Below are 14,207 nucleotides of genomic sequence, written 5' to 3' on the forward strand. Positions count from 1 at the left end.
AAAAAAAAGCTTATGCACTAGTGAAGGCTATTAAAGCTTTTAGGAGTTATTTGATGGGAGAAACAGTGGTTGCATATGTGCCTAGTGCTACAATTAATGATATTTTCACACAACAGGAAGTATCTGGAAGAAGATGTCGATGGATAAATAGGATCCAAGAATTCAACATTGATATCCAAATCACTAAGTTAGTGAGAGGAGACAAGGATTGGCAAAGTTGATGGCCCAGAGTAATTTGGATGCCAATCAAATGAATATTGTGGAAGAAGAGCATAGATCTTGTATCTGTGATATGGATTGCTAAAAATGGTATGATGATATCATATATTATTTATAGAGGATGAAATATCCAGAAGAGATGACTGATAATAAAAGAAGGACATTAAAATTATATGCTATCAAATATGCCATTGTTAATGGGAAACTCTGGTGGAGGAACAATGATGGTGTCATGTTAAAGTGTGTTGACCAGAATCAAGCTCAGAAGTTGTTGTCTGAATTGCATAGTGGAGTTTGTGGAGGGCATTATATGGCCAAAACAACTACACACAAAGTATTAAGGGTTGGGTTTTGGTGGCCAAAAATTTTCAAGGATGCACACCAACTAGTCAAGAAATATAATCCATGCCAAAGATTTTTCAGGAAAATTGAAATTTTGAGGAATTCTACCATTAAGACCTGTGAATGTGCAAACTCCATTCTAGTATTGGGGTATAGATTTTATTGGAGAGATAGCATGAAAATCTAGTAGTGGTCATTCTTGGATTTTAGTGGCCACTGACTATTTCACTAAGTGGGTTGAAGCTATACCCACTAGAAAAGCAACAAGGTGGTAATTGATTTCCTTATAGATAATATATTGACCAGATTTGCATGTCCAGAGAAGATAGTCTTTGATAATGCCATGAGTTTTTGGTCAGAAGAATATGAAAAATTCTGCAACAAATATGGTATCCAAATATCCTATTCATCACCTTACCACCCATAAGGAAATGGGCAAGTTGAATCCAGCAAAAAAAGTTTGATGAATATCATTAAAAGAATCCTAGAAAAGAATAAAAAAGCTTGGGATTCAAAGCTGAGATTAAAAGTTTGGGCAGATAGGGTAACAATCAAGAAAGCAATTAGATGTGCATCTTTTGCTTTGGTGTATGGTATGCATGCAAGGTTACCCCAAAATAACTTGATGGAGATATATAAGTTTGTACAAACTTATAACAATGATATAGATTATGCTATGTAGTTAAGAATTGAGGCTTTAATGGAATTAGACAGAGCTAAAAGAGAAGTCATTACCAAAAATACAAAGTTACATATGCAGATTAAAAACTTGTATGATAAAAGAGCAACTGCAAGGATTTTTCAAGTTGATGATTTGGTTTTGATATGGAACACCAAAATAGAGGAAAGGGGAAAACATGGAAATTTTGATGCCATTTGGTTGGGCCCATATCAAATTCAAAGCAAATGGGGAGAAGATTCTTATATTCTTTAGGATATACATGTTGATACTCTTGAATTGCATGTTCATGGAAAATTCTTGAAGCTCTACTTTTTTTGAAAGTAGTTATTTTCCATGAGCATTAGTTAGGTTTTGTATATATTTGTGTAGTTTCCTTTCAAATGAAGTTACCCTGTCTAGGTAATTTCTTTTTGGTCTGCTCTATAATTGGTCTGCTTCATCCAAAAATTCTAGTTTCTCCTCTCATTCCTGTGAAATAGACGTCCCCAACTAGAGCCACTGATAGGACCTAAAATTATGTCTTGCAATTTTTTGGTCATTCTGGTTTTATTATTCCCTCTATCAAGTTTTCAGGGTTTAGGGTTTTAAGGGTTGTGACTTTTTTGATTAATTCTTGGTATAAAGGAAAATATTTGGGTCTTTTTAGATTCTGTCATTACCTTTTATCTCACTTAAGGCCGAGGATTGTTTTCTATTGGTGGGGCCATTCTATTCCCTAAGCATTAAGTCACGTTAGACCGGTCTATGAAATGACTTTCCTAAATTGCATGAAATTTTCCTATAATTGGTCTCATTTTAAAATATTTGTGTCTGTGCTTATATTTTCCTAAGTCCGAAATTCCTAAGTATTTCGGCAGGTTGTTAAAGACAAGATAGATCTGATAGTTCATGCTCCCTTGTGGTCAGAAGTGCAAGGATGATAAAGACTGTGGCATAAGGAGATGATGCCACGTATGTTTGGCGGAAAAGGCTGAACCGACAGTTTGACTTTTCAAAATGCTTGATGTTACCAGTTCCTAGAGGTTAAAACTCGAGTAACTAAAAATGAATATTTTGCCACATGCTTATATCAAGAGATAATGTTTTAATTGCGGTCTGAGAAGTGATCGAAAGTTAGTGGCTTTTGTCAAGTAACCGGTTCAGTTAAGAGGTAAAAAGAGAATAGATCTGATGATTTTCATGGTCCCGCGATCAAAAGATGTGAGGAAATTATGGACCATGACATCATGAGATGATGCCACGTGTCCAAGGTGAGCTAAGAAAATCTGGTGGTGGGGTCACTAAAGGTGGCGAAGCAAGGCAAGGAGTTGGATGTGTCATGTCATGCCAGGGGTGGACCTATTTGCCACTTTGGATAGTAGCTATCAGATTGAATGGTTTTGTCTATTGGATTTGCCAACTTGGAGGATGATTGACAACCAAGTTTTAAACTTTTTCAAAGGAAAGTTAGGATCTATTGTTTCGCTCATGCGAGTAGTAATGGCGGATGAGACATTTGCGTTCTTTTCCAGGTAGTAATTAAAGACTCTTAAAAAGTTGTTCTTCATTCGTAAAAAACTTCATAGAAATCCAGAAGATTTTCCTACTATTGAATAAGGTTGAAATGACTCTTTGCAACATAGAGTTGCTATCTCTCTAGTGAAAAGTGAAACAGTAATTTTATCTAAGCTCCTTTATTTTTTCTTGAAATGAATTGGTGTTATAAATTGTGCATGAAGTTGTATGAAAAGAATTCAATTTGTTCTAAGGTTAGGAGCTAGACAAAGAAGAGTGAAATTTGTTTGAACTACTGTTGTAATTTAAATTCTCGTATTAGCCCTAGTTTTTCTTCCTAAATTTGGAGTTATAGTATAAAATCCTCGTTGCAAAAGATGTCTCCCTCATGAAAACATTTAGGACAAATGGATTATATGAAAAAAAATATATATGATGATTTCTTGGATCAATTGAAGCCCTCAAAAAATGATAGACAACAGGGGCAAAGATTTGTGAGTGGAAAACCCCCAGGGGAAGGGTTAACCAATAAAGCATTCTGCTTGGCGGATGCTAATATACCAATGAATATGTTATAAATGTTCAAATTGTGGTATGGACAAAGGAACTTGCATTCCCCATTATCCAGTCCCTGACAATATGATTTGGGAAAGTTGGTAGTGGCGGGTGTTTTCATGGACGTTGACCTACTCAAAGTTGTTGCAAACATATATGACCCTGTTTCAAGGGTTTTTAGGGGAAATGATGGAGAAATTATATTGACCATCAGAAGGGAAGAGTTCCAAGAGATTTTTCATCTGTATGAACCATCTCCGAGCCTGGTGCAAATAGATTTGAATGAGAAAAAATAAGAGTATTACAAGATGAGGGAATTCATTAGAAAGAATTTCCTTCCAATGCATTTGGCCAGAGCAGGGAATACAACATACCATATCGGCCCTATCTCAGAGAAACCGTTCCCAATTGGCATTTTTTCTCCCTATTTTCAGACTACTTTCTTCTCTCTATGTCAAATATTGGGTTTTAATCCAATTACAGTGATGCAGCTTGATTTTATATACATGGCTATGCAAATACAACATCGAGATTATACAGTGGTCTTCAACTTTGCCCCTTACCTTGAAGAAAAAATTCATGAGGGTTTACTGGATATTAAAAATGAAGTATCTGGTGCTAAATTCTCCTAGTTTTCTTTACTCGTGTATATGCTCTTTTTTAGGAATGCAGATTATTTTGAGGGTACCATGAACCTCAAATGGACAATTGATAACCAAGAGATTCTAGTACAGTTCTCAAGCACAGATATTTCTTGGGATAGACAGGAGGCCAACTTTGTAAGATTTGATAACAATTTTGCTTCTAGGTTGAGGCAAAAGTTGACAATAAATCCGCCAAGGATCCCCAAGGAAGTACATGATTTTGTAAGACCCAAAGAAAGGTTGCCACTTGTCAAGATTGAACATAAGTGGGGGGATTTTATCCCTTACTCTATAAGTATTGTTATCAAAATCTATAGTTTTCTGGACAACCACATGTACTGCCCTTCACCATTCCTCTGAGAATGGGTTTTGCTGAGGTGATGTGGCAAATAGGATGCATTCAAGATAAGGATTTAAAAGAAAACGGGAAAGGAACAATTTTCCTAGATTACACTATCATCCCTTATTTTGTAATTCTGAAGGGAGGATATGAGCATTTTGATAAATTCTTTGCTCCATATCATTTGGGGGTGAGTATAGCTAGAGACACTGATCCTGAGGGGTTCTTCAATACTTTTAAAATAAGAATAAAGGAAATTATATTGCCCCATGAGCATAACTTTCCTGACAATATAATCAGGAATGAATTTGATTCCATGACTCGGGAATGGAGGAAAGAAAAGTGGATAATCTTTAGAAAGTTATGGGCTACAATCGAAAAGATGGACCCAAAATGTGACCCATTAAAGGATTTTTCCCCATTTTGTGCCAAGGTCAATTTTGTTATGAACAATTTCGATGAGTTAAAGATGATTTCAAAGGAGAAGATAAACAAACTTGAAGAATTTCATGGCCGACAACAATAAAGCTCACAACCTCCTTTGTCTCAGAGAGCAGTTGGCATGGTAGGAAGGAGGCCTATATAGAAATCTTCTCACAAAAGAGCAAGAGAAGAAATAAGTGATGAAGGGGATAGCAGAAATGACAGTGGAAGATTAATAAGGAGAAAGGGTAAGAAGATGATGAGTGCAAAGCCTTCCCCCAAAATACAATCTAAACCTTTTAAAGTAATCAAGATCATTGATCTTGAAGATTTGGATAAAAGTCCTTCACCATCAGTTGTATCCTTTTCACCTATAAGGCAGAGCGAAGAACAAATGGAGGAAGATATGTTCATTGCAACAAGTGCAAAAATGCAATTCAGTGTTCCTGCCTTGCCTCCTAATTTGGAGTTGGATCTCACTCCTTAGGATATCCAGGGTAAATCCTTCAAAGATGCAAGAAAGAAGGCATTTGATAAGTTCCTTGAAGATGATGCTTTTGTGAGGAGCCTAGCCTTTCTGCAGCTAGTATGGAAGATGAAGGTTGAGGTGTACAAAAGAAGAATTACTAAGAAGAAATCCAAAAGGCTAGACGGATCGGATCAAGGGTACCAAGAAGAAGTAGAGAATGAGATGAGGAAAGAAGTTAAGGAAATCATTGTTGATGAAGGGAGAAAGATTATAAGTCAAGCTGGAGTCTTGATCTTGCCCGAATGGGACATAGCAGATGCAGTGGCATTTGATACAATTATAAAGTCAAAGGGTCAACCTTTCAATTAAGAAGAAGAAGAAAGGTTAGCAATAAAAGGATCACATTTTGTGGATGATTATGCAACCTTGGCCATCTGGGCACTAGAGGAAGGACCTAGGAAGCCTAACATTAGTGATTTAAACCCCAATTTGATGGGCAGCCTAATTATAAAAAGAGCATCTGAGACATCAAGTGTAGAGGCTACAAAGTTAAATGTTGATCTTGCTAAATTGGCACATGAGAGTGCAAAAAGAGAAGCTTTAGAGAAGGCGGAGATGATAAGAAAGTTTGACAAGCTTTTCAATGATTATAATACATCTCAAAAGATGTGTGTGGAGTTGCAAATGAGATTGCAACTCCTTGAACATGGACAAATAAAGGTTTCCTATCCTACACTTACAGGGCCATCCGACCATCAACATATAGGTCGCCACCTATGGTCTAGGTAGGAGTAGCAGTTCAAGTTGGTACAAGTGCTGCTATCCCTGGCATGTCATAGTCCCCTATGATGATGATGATGACGATGATGATGATGATGATGATGATGATGATGATGATGATGATGATGATGATGATGATGATGATGATGATGATGATGATGATGATACAAGATCAACTAAACCAAATCAATCTCAGCTTTTAGAAAATATTATTGAATTAGAAAATAAGCTGAAAGAATCAGAAGATCAATCAGCCAGCAACAAAAGGATATAGGATATGGGAAAATGAAAGACATACTACCATTGATATCTTTCCTAATGACCATGCCATATCCTTATATCTTAATGCAATCGAACCCGCAACAACTTTCACCAGGAATTTAAATAACGCATCTTCCCGTCAAGTGGGTGCCAAATCTCCCAGTCGCAAAATTGAAAATAAAGAAAACAATATTAGGTCTAATGCTGAAAACCATTTATTGGCAACATTAGACCAAGAAAATTTCAAAAGAAAGGACACATCTAACAGTGAAAACCTCCTTGAGGCACCAGAAGATGGGAGATTTGACACTTTACCTAAGTACTATCAAGAAAGGTCATCCATATTTATCAAACCAATAGAGGCAATTAACATTGGAACAACAGAGCAACCAAAGATTCTACATCCAACAACCTCTTTATCAGAACAATAAATGTAGCAATATATGGGATTCTTCAAAAGATGATAAATCAATTTCTCCTGGTCATATAAAGACATGCAAGGGTTAGATCCAAATCTTATTATGCATCATTTAAATGTTAGTCCAGGAGCCAAACCAATTAAGAAAAAATTAAGGAAGATGTATCCTCATATTGCTCTTCTTGTCAAAGTAGAACTGAAGAAATTACTGGACATGGGATTCATCAGACCTATGGCATATCCCCAATGGGTATCAAACATAGTTCCTATTTCCAAACTAGATAAAAGTATCAGAGTATGCACAAATTTCAGAGATCCCAATAATGCATGTCCAAAGGATGACTTTCCTTTTCCTAGTATTGACATCATTATGGATTTAACCGTTGGACATTCCATGTTTTCTCTAATGGATGGTTTCTCAGGATATAATCAGATTAAAATAGCTCTAGAAGATCAAGAAATGACAACTTTCACATGTCCATGGGGTACTTTTTGTTGGAACGTCATGCCTTTTGGAATAAAGAATGTCGGTGCTACATATCAGAGAGCCATGACAACAATATTCCATGACATGATGCATACATTCATGGAAGACTATGTGGATGACATATTGGAAAAATCATACAAGAGAGAGGAACATATAGGAATACTAGAAAAGATCTTTGACCGGTTAGAACAGTACAAGCTATGATTCAATCCCAAGAAATGTGCCTTTGGTGTCACTTTAGGTAAGCTATTGGGATACATTATTTCAGCTAGGGGTATCAAAGTAGATTTAACCAAGGTCAAAGCAATCATGGAAATGGCGTCTCCTAGGAATATCAGTCAACTTAGTCACTTCAAGGAAGACTACGGTCAATCGGAAGATTTGTTGCTCGGCTAGTAGATAAATGTCAACTCTTTACTCATTTGTTGCATAAGGATGTTAATTTCAAGTGGGACTATCAATGTGAGGAAGCATTCAACAAGATCAAGGACTATCTCATGCAACCACTGGTCCTAATGTTAATAATTCAAGGAAAGTCATTTTTACTATATGTATCAACCACAAAATTATCATTAGGAGTTCTACTCGCACAACAGGATAATGAAGGAAAAGAATGAGTTATCTAGTACATCAACATAACATTAGTGGGATACAAGCTCAACTATTCATCAATAGGAAAAGCATACTTGGTGGTAGTGTTTGCTTCTTAAAAATTGAGGCACTGTCTACTATCTCACTCTATCAAGTTGACTGCTAAAATCAATCCATTAAAGTATTTGCTCAGCAAGGTGATATTAACAGGAAGATTAGCAAAATGGATCATGATCCTAAGCGAGTTTGATATTAAGTATGTGGACATAAAAGTTATCAAGGGGCAAGTCATTGCAGACCAACTAGCAGAGGAACCACTTCAAGATGATCATCCTTTACACATTGAAATTTCATATGCTAATATCCTAACAGTCACCACAAAGATATGACACTTGTACTTTGATGGTTCATACAGACAACATGGATCAGGAGCAGGGATTCTATTCATCATGCCACAAGGTCATGCAATTCCAACAGTGTATAAATTAATCTTTCCATGTACCAATAATACAACAAAATATGAAGCTTTGGTCATAGGAATCAAAATGGCCATAGAATGGAACATTACACAACTTCAAGTTTTTGGAGACTCTCAGCCTGTCATCAATCAAATCAATGATGATTATAAAACAAAGGATAAAAATCTAATGCCTTATAAGAAGATGGTTGATGATGTTAAGAAGTACTTTGTCAAAATAACTTTTGAGAAGATTATGAGGAATGACAACAAAGTAGCAGATTCCATGACAACACTTGCTTCTCTACTTCAAACACAGGAAAATCAAGAGCGTTATGAATTCCTGGTGGAAGAGTTGTTTTACCCTGTTCATAATTGTCCTAATTCCCAAACTATATGTCACCTTGTTGGGCATGATTCCTCCCACTATAGCTAAATGTATACATACTTAAAAGATAATATCCTCCCTCTTGACTTGTCAAAGAACCAAAAGAGAAACTTTATTTGCCAATCCTCCCATTATACTCTTGTCGAGGATACCCTTTTTAAACGAGGTTTGGATGTTACTCTTTTAAGATATCTCAAGCAAGAAGAATCTGAGAAGGCTTTAAATGAAGTCCATAACAACATTTTTGGTACTCATTCAATTGGTCTTACCCTTTCCAAAAAACTCATACGCTCGGGCTATTATTGACCAACTATGGAACGAGATTCTTTTTAGATAGCTAAAACATGCAAAAAGTGTCAGATCCATGAAAATTTAATTCATGCACTAGCACAATAAATTCATGCTTTGGTAATATCATGGCCTTTATGCTAATGAGGTCTTGATATAGTAGGAAAGATACATCCTCCTTCATCCAATTGTCACAAATTCATCCTTGTAGCTATAAAATATTTTACGTAATGGACTGAGGTGGTACCTCTCACAAATATCATAGGAAAACAAGTTGTTGCATTTATCTTGAACTACATCATATGTTGCTATGGCATACCCATGACCATTATCACTAATAATGGGTGACCATTCAAGAATCAAGATATACAAGAGCTATGTGAGAAATTTAAGATCCAACACAAATTTTCCACACCCTACTATCGACAAGGGAATGGGCAAGTAGAAGAATCAAACAATTTTTTTTTGAAAATCCTCAAAAAGATAGTGAATGATGCTAGCCGAGATTGGCATATTCAATTGAACCCTGCTCTATGGGCCTACCATACAAGTATCCGCACACCAAAAGGTGCCACACCTTTCTCTCTTGTTTATGGATCAAAAGCAATACTGCCAATAAAAGTAGATATTGGAAACCAATAACACTGAGGGGGGCTGAATCAATGTTATACCGAAACTATAAATTTTAGCCTTATTAAAACATGCATACACCAACCGGTATACCGGTACATACAAAAGCGAAAGAAGTAAAAGAACCAATAAGCCAATCACATAAAAGAGAATCATAACACATTGATTTATACTTGGAAAACCTCAAAGAGGAAAAACCATAGTGGGATTTGTGACCCACAAAATCAATCCACTAGCCATATGAAGAGATATTACAAAATATGAGGGGTCTGCACTTGCAAGAAGGCTTACAGTCTAGAGCACACTGCTCAATCACAAAAGGAGTCTCATTGACTACATAAAATTCCAGACTACAATCGAGATAAGTGTGAACTGCTAAGTTAGCATCTTCTATGTTAGTATAGAGTTCCTGTTTAAGCTTCGTTCCTTCTGGTTTGAAACCCTAAACCCTTTATGGGAATAACCCTTACATGAGTTTCCTCACATACATGATCTCTTTGATATATTTTGCATCATATTACATTCACATCATGATTCATATCTTCAAAATGGTCTATCAAACTGTCCTAAATACCCTATACAACTTTACATGCCTTATGTCGGCTTACAAAGATTTTACAATATCAGATTACATGTCGGCCAGATAACATAAATGCATAAACATTAAAATCAATTGACAGTTATAGGTCCAAGATATGTTAGCCTCCAATACCGATAAACTTTACTAAACCATGTCGGCTTCCATTGCTGGCAACCAAAGAAATCCCTCTATCCTGCTGGTGCACCAATGAAGTATCTATGAGGTTCCTGCCGATACACCATAGAACCAAAACATGAAGCCAAAACACAATACCATGTTGCCATGAACGACAACATAGTGAAACCAACCAATTGAGTGTCAATTTCCAACAATCTCCCCCTTTGGAATTGATGGCAACACTCATGTGAAAAAATGGTCAAGGTTTCATTTGTCGGTTTCATCCTGCCTTGCTCCCCATGTGTTGAGTATGCAAAATAATTCATAACTCCCCCTAATGTATACAACTCTTTTTATTCTTTTTCACATCTATACTACTCCCCCTTTGACATCAATGTCATTAAAATTTCAAAAAGGAATGTCAAAGAATGAGAACTGTACAATGAATATCCCAAAAAATATCTTACCGGAGATTGACAAATTTTAAAATTTCTGGATAAGCCTTCTCTAGTAACTCCAGATGAGTATCCCAGCCAATTTTGAATATGCCATACAAGTCCACTCAATAAATGTGCAAAATACTCTTTTTCATTTACCTCTGTCGGTGTGGGCTTTCCTATCATATCCATGCATTCTTTCTTATGTACACAGAGTGAATCCAACTGAGGACTCACCAAGCCTCTCAGACTTCTGGCTCTTCTAATTATTTTGTCTCTTTCCTTCTCAAGAGAAGAAATTTGGTTTTCCAAAATCAAAATTTGACCATCAATTGATGTAGTCAATGAAATCAATCCATCAAAAGAGTTAGCTATACTTGCAATTTTCTCCTAAATCCCTTTTATCTTTTTATCCACATTAGTTGTAAGTATTTCAATGTTACAACATACCCTATATATATTTGTACATTGTTTCAAATAGTTTTCTATTAGGATCAAATTCTCCTCAATCGTTTTCTTCTCAGTTCCAATTACCTGATCAAATGCAACTCTCTTAGCCTAAGTAAACCTTTCTAGTGCTTTCTAGTTTGAGATTTGCTGTAAGGATTGGAATTCCTTTGAAATGTTCTCAGTGATTACCTTAAGCTTTCCAGATGGCCTCGCTTCATTTTCAATCTTACACTCCAGGACTAGTCTGTGTAAAACAATGATTGATTGATCTATAATCACTTTATATGTGGATCCCTCCTTCATCAATTTTTGTACTACCATCATCATCAGTTCAATGAGACTCATCTATGTGATTTTCTTTTCTACCTATGAAGTGTTAATTGACAATAATGAGGGATCAACAACCGGTTCCCTATCAAATTCCCCTGCCTTCTTTTTTGAAGATTTATCCTTTATAACCTCCTCACTTGCACCGGTGGCTTCGCCATTTGGTGTAGTCAGTGTAACTGCCAGTTCCTCTGTAGGAACAGTAACCTCAACCTGTACATTTGTATCTGAAGGATAATTATCCTCAATATTAGTGTCATGTATAATGTTAGCTTGTTCAATCTATGTATTAACCGGTATCTCAATATTTGTTTGTACATTTGTATTAACTGGGGGCTCAATTTCCACTATCTTAATATTTTGAAAATAATCTCCTTTCCTTTTCCTTCAACCGGGGTATCTATAGTGTCTGTCTTGGTTTCCGGTGAAGTAAAGAATCCCTTGTTTTCTCCAAGAAATTTAACTCATGCTTTTTGAGTATCCTTAATTATTTTATTTACTCTTCCTAGCATCAGACCAGTTATCCTATATTTTCCATTGAAAAATTTTCTATCTGCCACCTCAACTGTCTTTTCCATTTCATCAAGGAAAATAGTAACACAGATAGATAATAGCTCTTGAATTTTAATGTGTTTATTCTCTTCCATAGCCGACAGTCTTCTAGCATCTAACTTGTTATCCAATTTAGCCACTATTTGATTTTCTATTTCTATTAAGGCTTTCTTATAAATATCCAAGTATAATAGGGTTGCTTCCTCTACCTCTCTTTATTCATCCTCCTCTAAGTGATAATAGTAAAATTGAACATTCTTCAACATGCCATATTTAGTGATTTCATCTACTAATTTTGCACAAGTTTTAGGTGGAACCTTACCAGAATCAGTGTCATCCTTCTTCTTCCTCTTTGCAGTACCAGATGCATCTACAGGTGCTTGCTTTTATGTCGGTATTTTGATTGTAACCTTCCTAATAGGCTTCTTCTTAATTTCTATCTTTATTTCCACTAGTTTCTTCCTAGCAACCCTCTTTAATGCTAATGGTTTGTTATCCTCAGATTCTAATTCTGTAATAACAAGCTCAATATGAACTTCAAGATCCTTCCTCTTTCTGCCTTTCTTTGGGACAACATCAATTAGTGCTTGGATGTCCTTTGAGACCTTCTATACAAATTTGCTTGTTTTTCCTTCGTGTTTCTCTCTTTTCTTCCAGTTGAACTCTATTTCAACCTCTTGAGTTTTATGTTGTGCAGTACCATAGGGCTTCTCTACCTCATCTATTGGTGCATCAAATGACATTTTTACATAGGCATCAAGAATCTATGCATCCACCTCATAGCCCATTTCCTCAATCCAAATCTTTTGGGGCTTAACTGCTTCCATGAGTCTCTCATCCTTCTTTACCATGAAGCATATGTGAGTTGAATATTTTTCTACAATATGCTCAGGTACCCTTACCCTAGACCTCATATATTTTTGGAATGCCTTAAAATACTCCCATACCTTATCATCTCTATGGCTTCCTAAAGCAGCAATTGACTATTTCAATTGTCTCCCTATTGGGATGTCAAAATCCCATTGCCTCTTACCAGGACCAGGTGTATCATTCAAGAAATATAACATCAGGAAAACTATCAAGTTTCCATACTAGAATTTACCCTTCTTTTCACCCTTAATATTTCTTAGATGTATCAACAACTCATCAAGAATCCAACTGCATAGATCTAATTTTACATTTTCTCTCATCATTTTGTATGCAACCAAAATGCATGAACTAGAAATAGAATCCAGTCGGTTTGACTGAGTTACCTTATACCCGATGATCACGCTACCAAATTTGATGTCCGTGTCAGTGATAGTGCTCACTTTCATGAATCTTTTGTCAGATGTTGCACTGGTGATCTTTCTGATGAAATCATTTGAAACCTTCTTGTCTGGATGTTTCCCAACCGATGGTAAACCAGTGATTGTCTGGAAGACTTTCTTGGTGATTTTGTAAGGTCTGTTTAGCCATATGAATTCCTCATGTACTTTGCTCAAAATGTATCTGATTATCTCATCCTCAAACTGCAAAATACCCAGAATGTCGATAAACCCTAAGTCTTCAATATGCTTGAATGTCGGTTTGATCTTTCCAGATTCTCCCATCAACTCACTCATATACATGCTCTTAATTTCTAAAGTTCCCAAGTCTGATGTGATAGTGAATATATGACCTAACATCCTCTACATAGACAAATCCCTCTGAAATGTGAGAAAAATCTCCAACCGAATATTCCAGGGTAGCCACATGTGGATACTGCTTGAAAATTGTCTTGGGGCGGTCCTTGACCTCTACTAAAATTGTGTTTGCAACAAAAACATGAATAGATGATGATCCCACTTCCATGTTAAAGATTAATACCTTTTGATTGCTTTCAATGAAAACCTCCAACAAATTCTTCCAGACACCAGTGAGATCGCTCAAGAAGAAATCTGATTTCTCTAAATTGCTTTTGATTGCACTTAGTCGCTCTTAATCACTTTGAATGTAAAGTGATTAAAAATGAAGTGTATTCAACCTTTTATCCTTCGAGAAAAATCTTAATCTTCCATTGACATAAGTGACTGCTGATGAAAGATACCAGATCTCACTCATAACACATCCATGCCGAATAATCATCTCCAATATCTGGAACATCTTCTGGAACCTCTTCCCGGGGCATATGCAACATCTTCATGAATTTGTGCCTACCCCTAAGGCATCTTCCTCAATTATGGGATGAGCTCCCTACAGGTGTAGGAGCAGTCTCTTCTGCCAAATAAGTAACCAAGACATTCCCATCTGATGAT

Source organism: Cryptomeria japonica, chromosome 1 (assembly GCF_030272615.1).
Source record: "Cryptomeria japonica chromosome 1, Sugi_1.0, whole genome shotgun sequence".
Classification (NCBI taxonomy): domain Eukaryota; kingdom Viridiplantae; phylum Streptophyta; class Pinopsida; order Cupressales; family Cupressaceae; genus Cryptomeria; species Cryptomeria japonica.